Raw genomic sequence first — 15,155 nt, 5'->3', positions numbered from 1 at the left:
AGTTCCATTATTATTTATATATTTTTTTTAATACTACGTTGGGAGGGAAATCAAACCTCTAATTTTGAGGTTGATAATACATAATAATGGAACTATATTGAAACTTAATTTGTATTATCAACCTCAAAGTTAAAACTAATGAGTATAGTTAAAACTATACTGAAACTAAATTTGGCATAAGTTGAACTATACTCATTTTGGCATTTAGTTTTCTAATTTTATTCTTAATCAGTTTGGTTAAACTTCATAAATAGTTTCGAAACATTCTTTTTATCCATAAAAAATTGATTAGTTTTCCGTTACCCTCTAATCTGACTTAAAATGTATTTTAACTAATATATCCAATGAAATAAAAAAATGTAGGTTGATTATCGTGTAAAAAAAGAAAACATATCACATACTAAATATGATAATTATATAAACCATAAAAATCAAATTGAATACTTTTGATCCTGTTTTGTAGCCATTTGGTTTTTGGTTTTTAGGTCTTAATTCTTAAAATTGAGCTTATAAACACAATTTCCGTCTCAAAATTTTTTACTTTGTTATATAGTTTCTACCAATATTTTTAAAAACCAAGTCAAGTATTAAAAACTAAAAAAAGGTAGGCTCCATTTAGTAATCATTTCAACCCCATTTGGTAACCATTTAATTTTTGGTTTTGTGTATTTTTAAAATTAAGTCTATTAACACTATTTTCACTTCTAAATTTCTTCCTTTGTTATCTTCTTTTTACCAATGGTTTAAAACACCAACCAAATTTTGGAAACAAAAAAAAAAGATAGCTTTCAAAAACTTATTTTTGTTTTTGGAATTTGGCTAACGGTTCAACCATTGTATTTACAAAAGATGCAAATCACTGGAAGAAAAGGGGAGAAAATAGGCTAAACAAAAACAAAAAACAAAATGGTTACCAAACGGGACCAATTTTTTGTTTTTGGTTTTTGAAAAATTAAATATATTTCCTCCCAATTTTTTACAATGATTTACATCTTTTTTAAGTGCAAGAGTTGAATTCTTAGATAAATTTCACAAAAAAAATAAAATAAAATAATAATTTAACTACTTTTTTAGTTTTCAAAATTTAGCTTAGGTTTTAAAATGTTGATAAGAAAAAAGTAGATGAGAAAGCAAGAAATTTAGTGGTGGGATGGGTAATTATAAACTTAATTTTTAAAACTTGAAATTGAAAAATAAATAATTCTCAAACAGACCTTTAAAATAATTGTTTTTGTTCGAGAAATTGCAATATATGTCTAAAATGAGGGAGTAGTATTTTTCGTTTCTAATGAGAAAATGTCTATTGATTCTAATGGATGTAATTTATTTAATTTTTTTCCATTTTTACCCTCTAACTAAAACTATAGGCCACACCATTTTTTTTTAGATATTTCAAAGGATTTTGTTTAGATTTTATTTTCCTTTTTTATTTATGTTATAGGTGGAATCTAGAATCAAGGATAAAATGGTCAAAGGAGAGCAAGAGAAAACTGAAGTGATAGGTCCAAGGACAAACTGGGCTTGATCGGCCTTGGTCCCAACTGAGGTTAAGCCTCTTATGTTAGCCCAATGGCTAAAGACCCAATATAACTAGAGCTTAAGGGATGAAACCTTAGCGCACCTAGCAAGGATGTTGGGCTAGTCGACCTCGACCTCGACCTCAACCAAGATTAGGCCGAGGTCGAGGCTCGAAATTTGATGAATAAGGCATGTTAAATGCACGCCATGGCCCATTTGGCTTGAGAGGTAACCTAACTCATCTAGGATTAGGAGTCTCATACCCTAATCCTAGTTGAACTAAGATAAATCCTAGATTAAATTCACTAAAAATACATCATTATAACTCCATATGAGGTAATTTAAACTTATGACTTCTTCTCTTGTTCTAAAATTCTCTTACTGACTTAGGCATTAGAACCATATTTCTTTGTTTTGTAGGTCTTTTCTTCCCAAAAATTATAAATTTACCATTGATGTCACATGGAGGTCAGGTGCATTTTTTCATGGCCAAAATTTTGCATCAACAAGTTGGCACCGTCTGTGGGGAAGAGAGTGATCTACCTTTGTAAAGATTGAGAACTTGGAAAATGTAATAAACTCGGGGTCATGATGGCTTAATTTTCGCAATCATGTTAAAAAAGAAATTCTGAAGGCGGAAGCCATGGATGAATGAGATCCCCAAGATCAAAATCAAAGGAGGTCAACGTGTCAAAGAGTCGAAGCCGAGTTCAAGACAACTTGAGTCGAGGCTACCAATGTCGAGACCAAGGCCAAGGTCGAGACTACCAATGCCAGATCAAGGTTACCAAAGCCGAGGCCGAGACCGTGACTACAAAAACCAAGGTCGAGGCTACCGATATCGAGGCCAAGGCTACCATGCTGGGGTTGAGGCTGTGACTACTAATGTCAAGTTAAAACGAAGGTCCAAAGCAAAGGCAAAGGTCGAGGGTGAGGGTGAGGCTACAATGGTAAGGCTGAGAAGACCAAGTTGAAGCGAAGATCCAAGATAGAGGAAAAGGTCAAGGTTGAGACCAAGATTACTCATGTTGAGGTTCAGGATATCAAAATGAGGCCAAGAAGACCAAGTTGAAATGAAAAGCAAAGACTAAGACCGAGGAGACCAAGTTAAAGCAAAGAGCAAAGGCCGAGGTAACCAATGCTAAGGCCAAGGAGACCAAGTTAAAGTGAACAATAGAGGCTGAGGAGACCAAGTTAAAGCAAAGAGCCAAGGTCGAGGCTTAGGCTCAAAATTGTTAATGAAACGTGAATTTACAATCAAAATTTCATAAGGAGCTGATCGAGGCTAACCCTAAGTGCATCAAAGTAAAATATTTTCACCATCCATATGTGTCCAAGTACACCACACACACTGTGAAAAGTGGCTAAGGCCGAGGCTCAACCTTACCGATGGAAAGTTTAGTTGATCAAGATCTAGAGATAGTTCAAGGATGAGGTGGAGGTCAAGGAGTGCACTAGAGACCAAAAGACAAACATGTGAAGTTTTATCCAAAAAAGATACCATCCAAGGTTGACCAACCAAGGCTGAGGTCGAGGCTAACCTTCCGAGGTCGATTTTAAGCTGACCAACCAAGCTTCAAGTCAACTTCATTTTAGGAGGAATTATTTTTCTTGAAGATATTAAAACTTCATACTCAATCAAACATTTTCTTTAAGAAGAATATTTCTTGAGTAGGAGGCTACACAGAGGATAAGCTTCCTTATTAAACAAAAAGTAGATTTACAGGGGATATACTTCCCTATCAAACAAATAGCCAGAGTTACGGAGAATATGTATCCCTATTGAACAAGATTTCCAAGGCAACTATCAAATTAATTTCATAAGATGACTTCAAATCTGACAAAAAGCTAGGGGCTTCAAAGGCAAATAAGTTAAAGCCAATGTCATTGAAAGAATGATAAACAGAAGTAACAACAAACCCCCCGATCAGGATAAGGGTAATTGTGGCTAAACTCAGACAGCCGAGGCCGGGCCTAAAATGGTTAAGGCTGAGACAAAGATTGATTCATCCTCTTTTAGGAGTTACACATATATTCGAGATGCCATTATTACTTAACAAGGTTCGATGGCCAAGTACTTCACTACCCGTTTTGCGTCAATGGAGGTTTTACAATGAAAGCAAAATTTGAAGCAACAACCTAGAGAATCTCTACAAAATTGCAAACTACATGATAAGTTTTACTTTAGCACTATTTTATACATATCTTAAGTTATTGATTAAAGTATCCTTAAAAAGGAATATTAATGAAGAATTCTGGAAGCAATACAACTAAATATAATTATTTAGATGCAAGATTTTATAATGATAGCTGAAAACCCTCAAAAGAAGACTTAGTTACTCACAAAATAGAAAAGTTACCAGGAGAAACCCAACTGAGACTCAAACAATTTTTTTAATAAAGATATTTGGTGAAAAACTAGGGGTTGGCCACCTCTCAGTCAACTAATCAAATTTAAAGTCCAAAATTTAGGGACAATGTTCGTCGGATTCGTGATGCGAGCTTAGGAGTGTATTGTATAAGGTAATTGAAAAAATAGAGTGCAAATATGATTGATATGTTGATGCTTTAGTGATGTGTGCAGGGACGCATGACACTCCTCTTTATGCGTTCAAGTTTTCCTGCATCAGATCCAACTCAGGTTCCTGGTAAGTCCAGGGTCGAACTCAGGGATTTAGATTAAAGCTAATGCAGAGCTTGCGTTATAGCTGATGTAGAAGTATTCTAAGTGAATGCGGAATGAGTTATCTACACTAAGTTTGCTGTGTGCGTGCAAGAAGATACAAAAAGGTCAAGTAGAAAACAAGGGGTCGTGTAAAAATGGTGTTTAGTGCAAGGGATATGCACCGATCTAAGTGAAACGTATACGTACAAGAATGTGATGCAGATGGAAATGACTTTTTTATCTCCGTTTATGCGTTAGATTTCTGCTTACTTTCTATTTAACACTTCTTAATGCGAATCTCATACAATTCCTTATCTCTAGGATGTATGCGTTAGTCACAGAATGCAATAGAACACTAGTGCGTCTATCTCTAGATGTACCAAGCATCTCTAACTTAATGCTTGCTTGCTTATTCTCTCAAATAATTCAAGCTAAAGTAGCTTTTACTAAGTGATTCAGTTGGCTTAGGCATTTAGAAATGGATTTTGTATGAAGTTATAGATGCATCTAACGTAAAGCAAGAAATAAACAGTGGCGAAGTGTAGTAGATCAAATATGTGATTTCATAAAGAAACTGATTGTCTTTACAAGATCAATACTCAATCAAATGAGATGAAGAGAATTAGAATTCATATGAAAAAAAAGAGTTAAGCCGCAGAGTACAATCTCTTGTCCTCTTCGGCTCAATTTAAATTCGTGTACAACTAACTTATAGAAGAAATGGAAGAAAATTCTCTCTTGACCTAAGCTTTCTCCACTCCTTGATCGACGGTTGGGGTGGTTCTCTTCTTTCTTGTATTCTTCTTGTCACAGCAACACGACTCTAATTCTCTAAATTTCAAAATTATACAAATTGAACTAAAATCATCTCATCTGGTGGAATTTCTTCTATTTATAGGCATTGTTCTTCATCAGCTTGGTGATGAGGCAGCATTAAATTCCATACCCTAGTCAACCGCCTAACACTCAGACACTTTTCAGACGCCGCCAACTGTAGATGCCCATGCTTGCAACTGGTGATTTGACACAAACAACCTGAATCAATGAATCTTTCTTATGTTGAAATCCCTTCGACGCGTGCCTATGCATTGACGTTGCCTACGACACTTGGATTCTTTGTTGAAATCCTACAATATTATGCGTTAGTGCCACAGTTTTTTAGTAATAAACACTCTTGTAGAAGTTTGATAGTGTTTGAGTAATTCCATGCATTTTCTCTAAGAATGATGAGATTTTATCATTTAAGACCCTAATTGTTCCAACTTTTGAGTGACAATAACTTGTATTTCTACAAGTTATCAGACAACCACGAGTCAGACTAAAATTCATCACAAAAGATAGGCAAATTAACTTTACTTGGGTGTGATAAAGCAAAAAAGCTACAAGACTAATGATCAAGTTACAAGAGATAAACAAAGAAGCTACGAATTAAGGATCAAGTTACAAGAGATAAGAAAAGAAGCTACGAGACTAATGATTAAATTACTAGAGATAAGCAAAAAGGCTACTAGACTTATGATCAAGCTACATGATTATTGAAGATAAACGAAAGCGATGACCAACCTGAGAAAATGATGGGTAAAGTAACCATAACTCCGCCCTCTGGGTGGAGAAAGATACCAAGATGACTGATTGAGTTGTAACAGGCTTGGTCAAATAATATTCCAGGTTTGCTCATAACCCGAGGCCTACCTTAGGTCAGAAGAGCAATGACCCATTATCGGGCCTATCCTTGGGGTGAGTTGGGCATAATTTAGCGCATAACTTTGTCATGAGATGGAGAAACGCATTAGAAAATCATTCAGACCTTAAAAGGGTTTGGGTTGATAGGCCCAATAGCCCCTAGCAAGTCTGAATTAAGTTTCGTGACAAGGTAGCGTGGAGACTGAAGAGGAGATTGTACTCCCAAGATAGATTGTTAGAATTAAAAACCCGCAACAAATGGCTTGGAAAACCACGAACCCCAACTTGTAAGTAGGGGCTAATATTTTGGGTGGAATCTAAAATCAAGGGTAAAATGGTCAAAGAAGAGCAAGAGAAGACTGAAGGGATAAGCCTAATGAAAAATTGGGACTAGTTAACCTAGGCCCCAACCGAGGTCGAGCCTCTTATGTTAGCCTAATGACTAAAGACCCAGATAGTTAGGCCTTAAGGGATGAAACCCTGGCATGCCTAGCAAGGATGTTGGGTTGATTGGCCTCAACCTCGATCTTGACCAAGAATGAGACCGAGATTGAGGCTCGGTGTTTGATGAACAGGGCATGTTAAATGCATGCCTTGGTCATTTGGCTTGAGAGATAACCTAGCTCATCTAGGATTAGGAAACTCATACCCTAATCTTAGTTGGACTAAGATAAATCCTAGATCAAATCCCCTAGAAATACATCATTATAACTCCATATAAGGTAACTTAAACTTTTGACTTCTTCTCTTATTCTACAATTCTCTTACTAACATAGGCATCATAGCCATTTTTCTTTGTTTTACAGATTCTTTCTTCCCAAAAATTACAAATTTACCATTGATGTCACGTGGAGGTCAGGTGCGTTTTCTCTTAGCCAATATTTGGCATAAACAATTTACGTATGAAAAAAAAACTTCAACGATAAAGAATCAAAGAGGTAAATTGACAATAGATGCGAACGATGGAGAAATTCACGAGCGGAAAATTGATTTCAGTTGTGATAGCTGGTGGACAACAACAGGTATTAAATCCAAGATCAACAAACCCACAAGAGACGAGTTTGAGCATGTTGAATGAGATCATATCTGGGCAATTACATCAATGGATTTGAACGGAAGCAGATATTGACAGAGTGGTTGGTCGGCGGGGCTAAATTGCAATGACATAGGATGAACTTAATCGAGTCGAGCAATCCCATCAATCGGGATTTGAGTTATGGGCGGTCGAATCTAAGCATCAACGATGACTTTAGGAAGAAGATACTGCACTATTTACTTAGGTTTACATCTAGTTCACATGATACTGCACTGTTTACTCATCAAAATCCACAGGGTATTGTTTTTCTTATTCTCTATGTTGATGACATGATTATTAGTGATGATGATCATCAGGCCAAATTTGATTTGCGGTGTTACCTTAGGAAACACTTCAATATGAAAGAGTTGGGACCACTCAGTTATTTTCTTGTCTTGGGGCCTCTTCTCGCTCTATAGTTATTATTTATCTCAAGCAAAGTATTCCTCAGATCTTTTGGCTCGATCTGGTATTTCTGATTCTATCACATCACTAACTTCATTAGATTTGAATGTCTTTTGACTCCTTTTGATGGTGTTCTTCTTGATGATGCCACTTTGTGTCACACCCCCTCCCGAGCTTACCTTTTTCATTCAAGAGGAGAAGTAAGGGCAATAGATGCCAACCCCTTTGTGATATCTACTACCAACAGAACCTGTTAAACTTAGTATTTGAACCTGTTTTGTTTCAAAATTTAACTTGTATACCTATGTAAGTCATAACTAACACAGAACATAACTTAAAACCTCACAACTATAAACTCCACTCCCAATATTACAACCCTGAATACAACTTATTTATAAGCCAAGCCTTGACTTTACCTCCATAGAGGCTCATTAATTACAAACCAGTTCTAGAACAACATCAAAACTCTCTTAAACCTTTGACTTGTGAAACACTTGAGTCGGTGGCAGACTGAACCTTTTCTGATGAACAATCAGTAACCTTGGAACCTTGGAACTCTCTTGCTACTTGGGGGGAAAGGGGACAAAACATTCGAAAGCGTCAGTTGGGAAGCCTAGTGAGTGGCATAATTTATAAGACATAAGCTTTAACTATGGAAATTCCTTTTCGAAATCAGAATCAATAAGTGAGGGCAATAAAACTAGATCTTAACATAGAGTATTACATAAGCTTCATTCAATTTTTCTAAAGAAATCATTAAAAACATAATCTTAGCATAAAACATCGAAGTCTTAACTTATCTCAGTGAAAAATAGGGAACAATTTGACATATTACCTCTCATTTAGTCTTTCTTATGAAATCAGAAAACCAAGCATTTCATTTAACTTCTCTTAAAATCTGTGAAAACTTCTTACTAGGTTCCAATAAAACCAAGAATATCACTTACATAAAAATATCTCAACTAAAACCAGAGATTTCATGCATAAACCTTTAATACTTTAAGCATGGTATGTGAATACATAACCAGGAAAAATTATATTAGAACACCTAAATAAGACCAGAGGTTGAGATCATAAATCTCCACTCAAACCAAGAAAATATGCTTAGCTTTTTATAAAACTGTCATTTATCTGCTTCATCTCCTTGACTGATGAAGATCATACTCATAAAACATTCGCATTAAGACTTTAGAATAACAAACATAATATTTAAGTAAATTTAGAGACTAAACTCATTTAGTCTTATGAAATCAGGAAAACATACTTTGATCTAGCAACAAACTGACTATCATCAGCCCCTCTCCTTCACTAATGATAACTAACTTATTAAACTTTTCCATAAAACTGGAAAACATACCTGACTGTACCCTATCTTATCCCATCCCCATATGCACATGTAGATAATTCCCAAGTAGACATATTAGAGTACGTTGGCATTTTCCATCAGTGTATACTGACAATTCTCATCAAACGTCTCTGTCATATGTTAGCAATCCAGGGTACCTAGCCAGTAGTTGATCATTTTATTCCTAAACCACATTCTATTCACAAACATCATATATTGCTTATTAAATTTCTCCTTTGAGATCATAGGAAAATAAAACTTAAAAGTCATTAAACATGCTTGAGGATTCCAACATGCTTATTAAAATACTTTTAGGAAAACTTAGCATCTCATAACTTCAATTCATAAATCATATCATACTCTTTAAAACTCAGAAATCATGCTTTGAGTTTATAATATGCTTATTATAAATTCTCAATGAAAATCATCGCATGTTAGCCTTTTGGTAAACCATTGCCTAGCATACACTCATTGCAAGATCTAACCTATCAATAATATCATGGAAAATCATAGCATAAACTCCTTTTGACATAAACCTTACTTAATCATATTTGAAAACATTAGAGCATCTAGCTCAATTAGAACGTATGATGCTTAAACCATGCCTTAGACATTAGAGCATCTAGCTCATGTATGAGAATCTTAAAGCTTGGGCATCCTTTAGAAACATTATTTCATTTAAGCCATATCATGTGTTCAACATGAACAAGCTTTGAGTTTATAAATCTATTTTTACAAATCTCTTTGGAAATCATAGCATGGCCTAAACTACTTTGGAAAACATAGTACTTCATAAACCTTTTAGAAAGCATAACATATCATCATTTCCTTGAAAACATAACATCAACATGTGGCCCTTTGTAAAACATAACTTGAAAACAACATGAACATCATAACGTAATCCTCTTCGGAAAACCATAGATAAACAAGTTATATTGGGCATAACACAGGCAAATTTTGCTTAAAACATATCATAAGCATGCTCTTTAAAATACATTTAAAAAGTAAAAGTCACTTACTCTTATCTAGCTCCCTTTTAACCCTTTAAAGCATTGGGTACCCCTTCACTCAAACGGCCTTCCTTAAGCCAAGGTGCACTTCTTCACTGCATAGCATGGTTGGCCGCCTACTTTTCTTGGTTACATGGGCGCTACATTTAGCCATGACACAGGCTGTCGGCGATAGGTGTGTGGTAACATCGTCCTTGTGTGCGCGATGTGCATGCAACACAATACCTATGCGCTGATCTTAGCCCACTGGCGACAACCCTTCAATGCCAGCCATCATCTTCTTCAGCCAACAACCCCTTTTCTGACTTCCTTTATTTTCCAGCACTTATAGCATCAATTTTAGTCCAAATTAAAAAAAAAAAAAAAAAAATTCCTTCATAAAACTTGTCGATAAATGTCTTAGGAAGCTTACCTTCAAATTTGAGCTTCTAATTCTTCCTCAATGATTTAAAATGCATCAAAATCCTCAACCTACTTCGGTTGCTTCGAAACTCAAATCTTCCTTGAGTTTCCTTCACTTTTGAGTATTCATTTGACCAAGTTCCTCCATGGCATCTCAGTAGCAACTTCTACATTCAGAGAGCTTCAACTTGGCTAAAAATCCCCTTCTTTACATGAGCCAGTTGATCAAACTACTTCCTTCTTTCAATCATCAACCAGTTATTTGCTTCTTCAACTCCTAATTTTCATATTCAACTTTTAGAACATATAACATAAAACCCATTCATTAAAATCTAAACTTCCTTCTATGATCTTCTTAGAAAACCTTAAATAGCTTACCTCAAGATTGGAGCTCTTACTTCCTCTTATAAATGTCATAATTTTCCAAACAACACAGCTTGCTCGATGGAGTCCAGAATCTGCACTACCTTTGATTTCCTTAAGTTTTCAGCATTAATCTATTAAAAATTCTTCATAAAAGCCTAGAGCATCCTTCTCACTCATCAAGCTTTTAAGTGGCTTCAGAATTCCTTCTTTTAGTCGAGTAAAATGGCCAAATTGACCTCATCTTTGAAGCCTTAATTTATAGTCCTTCTTGCATGCCTTCTTTGTTTAATAACTAGGCACTTATGCATCCAACTAGCATTTTCTCTACACTTGGCTATTTTTCCTTAAACCACTTCATCCTTCCTACTAGATATGAGTCCTCCACCGAACAGCCTTTTTTATCCTTCAAATTCCCAATGCCTAGTAATCTTAACCATCGCATGTTTGCACCATGTGTTCCCATCATGTGTAAGCTTGATTTATGCCAAAATAACCTCCAAGGGTAGCCTTCTTAATGCTTACCCTTCTCATTTTCTAGCCCATCATGCAAGTTCAATGCCTCAACTCCTTTGATTTCCACGCCTAGGCCATACATCTCTTTGTCCAAACCGTGTTTTCACACCAAACTTCTCCCATGCCATCTCCAAGCTCAGTCAAGCCTTCCTTGCTCTTCCTTTGCTTACTTTCCGCACATGACCTACCAAGCTTACGTCATGGAATGGTTTCCTCTTCTTCCCTTGTACACATCTTCAATGCCTAGTTGCCCCTTTTTCAATATTTAGTAATTTCATTCCTTGCTAACTCCATTTTGTGTGAAATCACTTTCCACGTCATAACTACTTACCTAGTCCTCTCTTCTTCAAGCCTAAGCTTCCATTTTCCAACACTCCAAAGGCCGCACCTATTCCAAGCTTGAACTTCTAAGCACCCCAAGCGAACTCCACAAGCAACCTAACTTGGGGATCTTAGGGAAAAAGTTTCAGGTTTACACTTTGTACCGACAACTGGTCGGTAGTCTAATTTATTTGACTGTAACTCACTAGATATTGCTTATGTTGTTCATATTATTAGTCAATTCATGGCTGCTTCTCGGACAATACACTTTACTGTTGTGCTTCGCATTCTTCGTTATATCAAAGGGGTTCTCCATGATGGACTTTAGTTTTCTTCTCAGTCATCTTTGGTGTTATTTGGATATTGTGATGTAGATTGGCCTGGGATCCTACCAATTGACGTTTCAACATAGATTACTGTTTCTACTTAGGTGATTCCCTCATTTCTTGGCGAATTAAGAAACAATATATTATCTCTTGTTCCAACACAAAACCTGAATATCGTTGCCTTATTAATGCTACTTCTGAGTTACTATGGCTTTTTCGGGTCCTTAGTGATATGGGTGTGTTCCTCAACAATCTCCTATGCTTTATTATGACAATTATATTGCTATTCAAATTGCTAACAATGATGTATTCCATTAACGTACTAAGCACATTGAAAATGACTGCCACTTTGCTCGTCATCATCTCGAAAGCAATATTGTTCACTTACATTCTATTTCCACTACAGAGCAACCTGTTGATATCTTCATCAAAGCATTGTCAACTGGTCTCTTCACTCAACTGCATCACAAACTCAAGTTGGGTTCCATCTTACCACCTAAGTTTGAGGAGGGATGTTCCCATATATGTGGTTTCCATGTATATAGAGCTATAATTTAGAACTTTCATATCTAAACTACTGTCCTTGTATGTTTCTACAATCTTTGTATATATATTTGTTTTTTCATTGTAAATGGTACATGATTGATTCAATAAAGAATACACGTTATCAATGTTTATGTATTCGTCATTTCTTTTGCATAGTTTTCACATTTGTTAAAAAAAAACATTTGAATTCTTAGTCAAATCTCAAAAACAAAAACAAAATTTTGAAAACAAAAATACTATATAGTTATATTTTTAAATTTTGGTTAAGAATTCAAAGAGAAAACTATCTAAAGAAAATATATTAAAAAAACAAACACAACTTTCAAAATTTTAAAAAAAAAATCAAATGATTATCAAACATGATTTCAATTTACATTATATCTTAAAGTTTCGTCCTCTATCTTGGTTCCTAATTCACTAGTGACTATTAGAAAAAGGGTAAATATCAATTTATACTCCTGAATTATGGGATTGTATTAATTTAAACCCTAAAGTAATAATCGTATGAATTTAAACCTTAAACTTTGGGAGTTGTATCAATTTAAAACCCCACTAATAATTGTATCGATTTAAACCTCGAACTTTTATAAGTGTATCAACTTAAATCATGAATTTTCATAAGTATATCAATTTAAACACGTCATTATGTTTTATTTTGATACATTTATAAAAGTTTATGGTTTAAATTAATACACTTATGAAAGTTTAGAATTTAAGTTGATATAGTTATGAAAGTTTAGGGTTTAAATTGATACAATTACTAGTATGAGGTTTAAATTGATACAATTATCAAAGTTCAAAGTCTAAATTATACGATTATTAGTTTATAATTTAAATTGATACAACTCTAAATATTTATCTTTAAAAAAAAATTATGCAAATTGAGGGCAAAAATGAGTTACATGAATGCATTTCAGTTTTTAAGAGTAAAAAAGAGGATAAAACTGATTGCAAAACTAAATCAAATTATTAAAAAAAAAAAAAAAAGAAAAGAAAAAAGAAAAAAGAAGTGGCGGAGGAAGAACAAAAAAAGGAAAATAAGAAGAAAAAAAAAATAATAAAGAAAACGTCACCTGAGAGATTCGAACTCTCGCGGGGAAACCCCATGTACTTAGCAGGCACACGCCTTAACCACTCGGCCAAAGCGACTATTGACATAAAAGCTTCACAAAATCTTTTTAAATAAAATTAGATGTTTTTCTTTTTCTTTTTTTGGGTTTTCATTTTTGAATAATTTTAAATTCCGAAAAGTTACAAAAGCAGAGTTTTAAATTTTTGCCCGTCTAATTTTTTTAAAGTTCAAGTTTTCAAACTTTAATTTAAAAAGTTTAGGGAACAAATCAGTTTATACTTTATTATTAAAGTTGTATCATAGATTCACAATTTCAATCTTATTATGCAATGAATTAATTTTAACCTTCTATTAAAATTTATTTTAAATAAAATTTTGAAGCGTATACAATTTATAAATTAAAATAATATTAGATATAAATGCTTAATGAATAATTTCGATATTTCTTTAATTTGAGTTGTTTTTCATCTTCCTTTATTTTTCTTCATTTATTTAAGAAGAATTGCATGATATTTTTTTTAATTGATTTGGTAGGATTTTTGCAGGAGAAATTTTATTAGATTATATTAAGCTGATTTAAGTGAAATCACATGAAGATAGTTCACCATATCTCGATTCCATTTCTCCCTATTGGATTACCATTGGCTCAACATTCACATTGCCACTACCCTCGTCTTCGTCGGTAAGTGGGGTAGGTTTGGGTTTTTCATTCTTTTCTCTCTCTATTTTCTCACTCTGGTTGTCTCTCCTTCACAAATCCTATTTGCCATCGTCGTTGCTCGTACTTCACTGCTCCTTCAACTATTTTCTGTATCGAATCTTCAACGTCGCCATCGATACAATCCGGTAGGGGGCTTCTAAGAATTTCTCTCTTTAGCTCTCATTGAGTTTTTTTTTTTTTCTTCTTCTTCTTCTTCTTCACATTAGGCTTTAAAGATATTGTGGTGTTGAGCAAAGTGGGAAGTCGTTTTAGGTAATGATAAGTAAGTGCTAAAACTCCAATCTTTTTCGAAATTTGCTATGATTGTTGTAAATTGAACTTTAATCTTTAAAGTTTCATTATTTTATAAAAATATACACACGAAAATTTACAATAAAAATATCTTCATGAAACAAAATGATCTATAACAATTTAGTTTTATAATTATAAGAATGAGTTGAAAGACAGAGATTGCAACAATACAATGAGTGAATATAATGTAACAGTCGATTGGCATAATCGTCCTTTAATTTAAATTATAATTATATGTAAGTTTTAGTTTCTGGTTTATATTTTAAATTCATTAAGTAACTTTTTTTTTCTACTTCTAATTCAAGGATGTAAGGATGAGGAATGAATATTAACATTTGGCATAATAAGTTATTTCTTATCCATTGAAATATACTTAGATCAATATTTTTTTTTTAAATAAAGCTTATAACAACCACACACCCAAATGTTTCTTTATTAATTTTTGCTTTAATAAAGCCTAATTTTGTAATAGTAATTTCTACCTTATGTTAGAGAAAGCATAAGAGAGCGAGCATAATATTTAAAGACATTTATCGCATTCTTAATTTTTTTATATTACATTTAACAAATGGACACTCGTTTCTAAACTCGACAGTAAATGCAATAAATGTCTTTCAAATATAACTATATAAGTCTAAACTCTAAAATGAAACTAAATTTTTTATATATAAAAAAAATGGGACAAATTACAAAAATTATCTCTAAAATATGGTGGTAATTATAATTATACTTTTAAACTTTCAATTTAAAAAATTGAACCCTAAAACTTATATAAGTGTTAAAATGGGGTTAAATTAGACCTTCAAAACTTACATAATTATATAAATTTTAATATTTGTATAAGTTTGAAGATTCAACTTTTATCATTTAGGGATCCAATTTCTACCATTATTATA

At 33.7% G+C, this 15,155-nt stretch overlaps 1 non-coding gene across 1 annotated transcript; it reads right to left on the bottom strand.

The window, feature by feature from the left end:
- Positions 1–13,242: 13,242 nt before the first annotated feature.
- TRNAS-GCU lies at positions 13,243–13,324 on the bottom strand. The gene has a single exon. It is a non-coding gene; the product is annotated as a tRNA-Ser (tRNA).
- Between the last annotated feature and the right edge of the window lie 1,831 nt (positions 13,325–15,155).

Source organism: Benincasa hispida, chromosome 2 (assembly GCF_009727055.1).
Source record: "Benincasa hispida cultivar B227 chromosome 2, ASM972705v1, whole genome shotgun sequence".
Lineage (NCBI taxonomy): Eukaryota > Viridiplantae > Streptophyta > Magnoliopsida > Cucurbitales > Cucurbitaceae > Benincasa > Benincasa hispida.
Note: the sequence above shows the minus strand (reverse complement) of the source record. Positions and strands in the feature narration are given on the sequence as shown.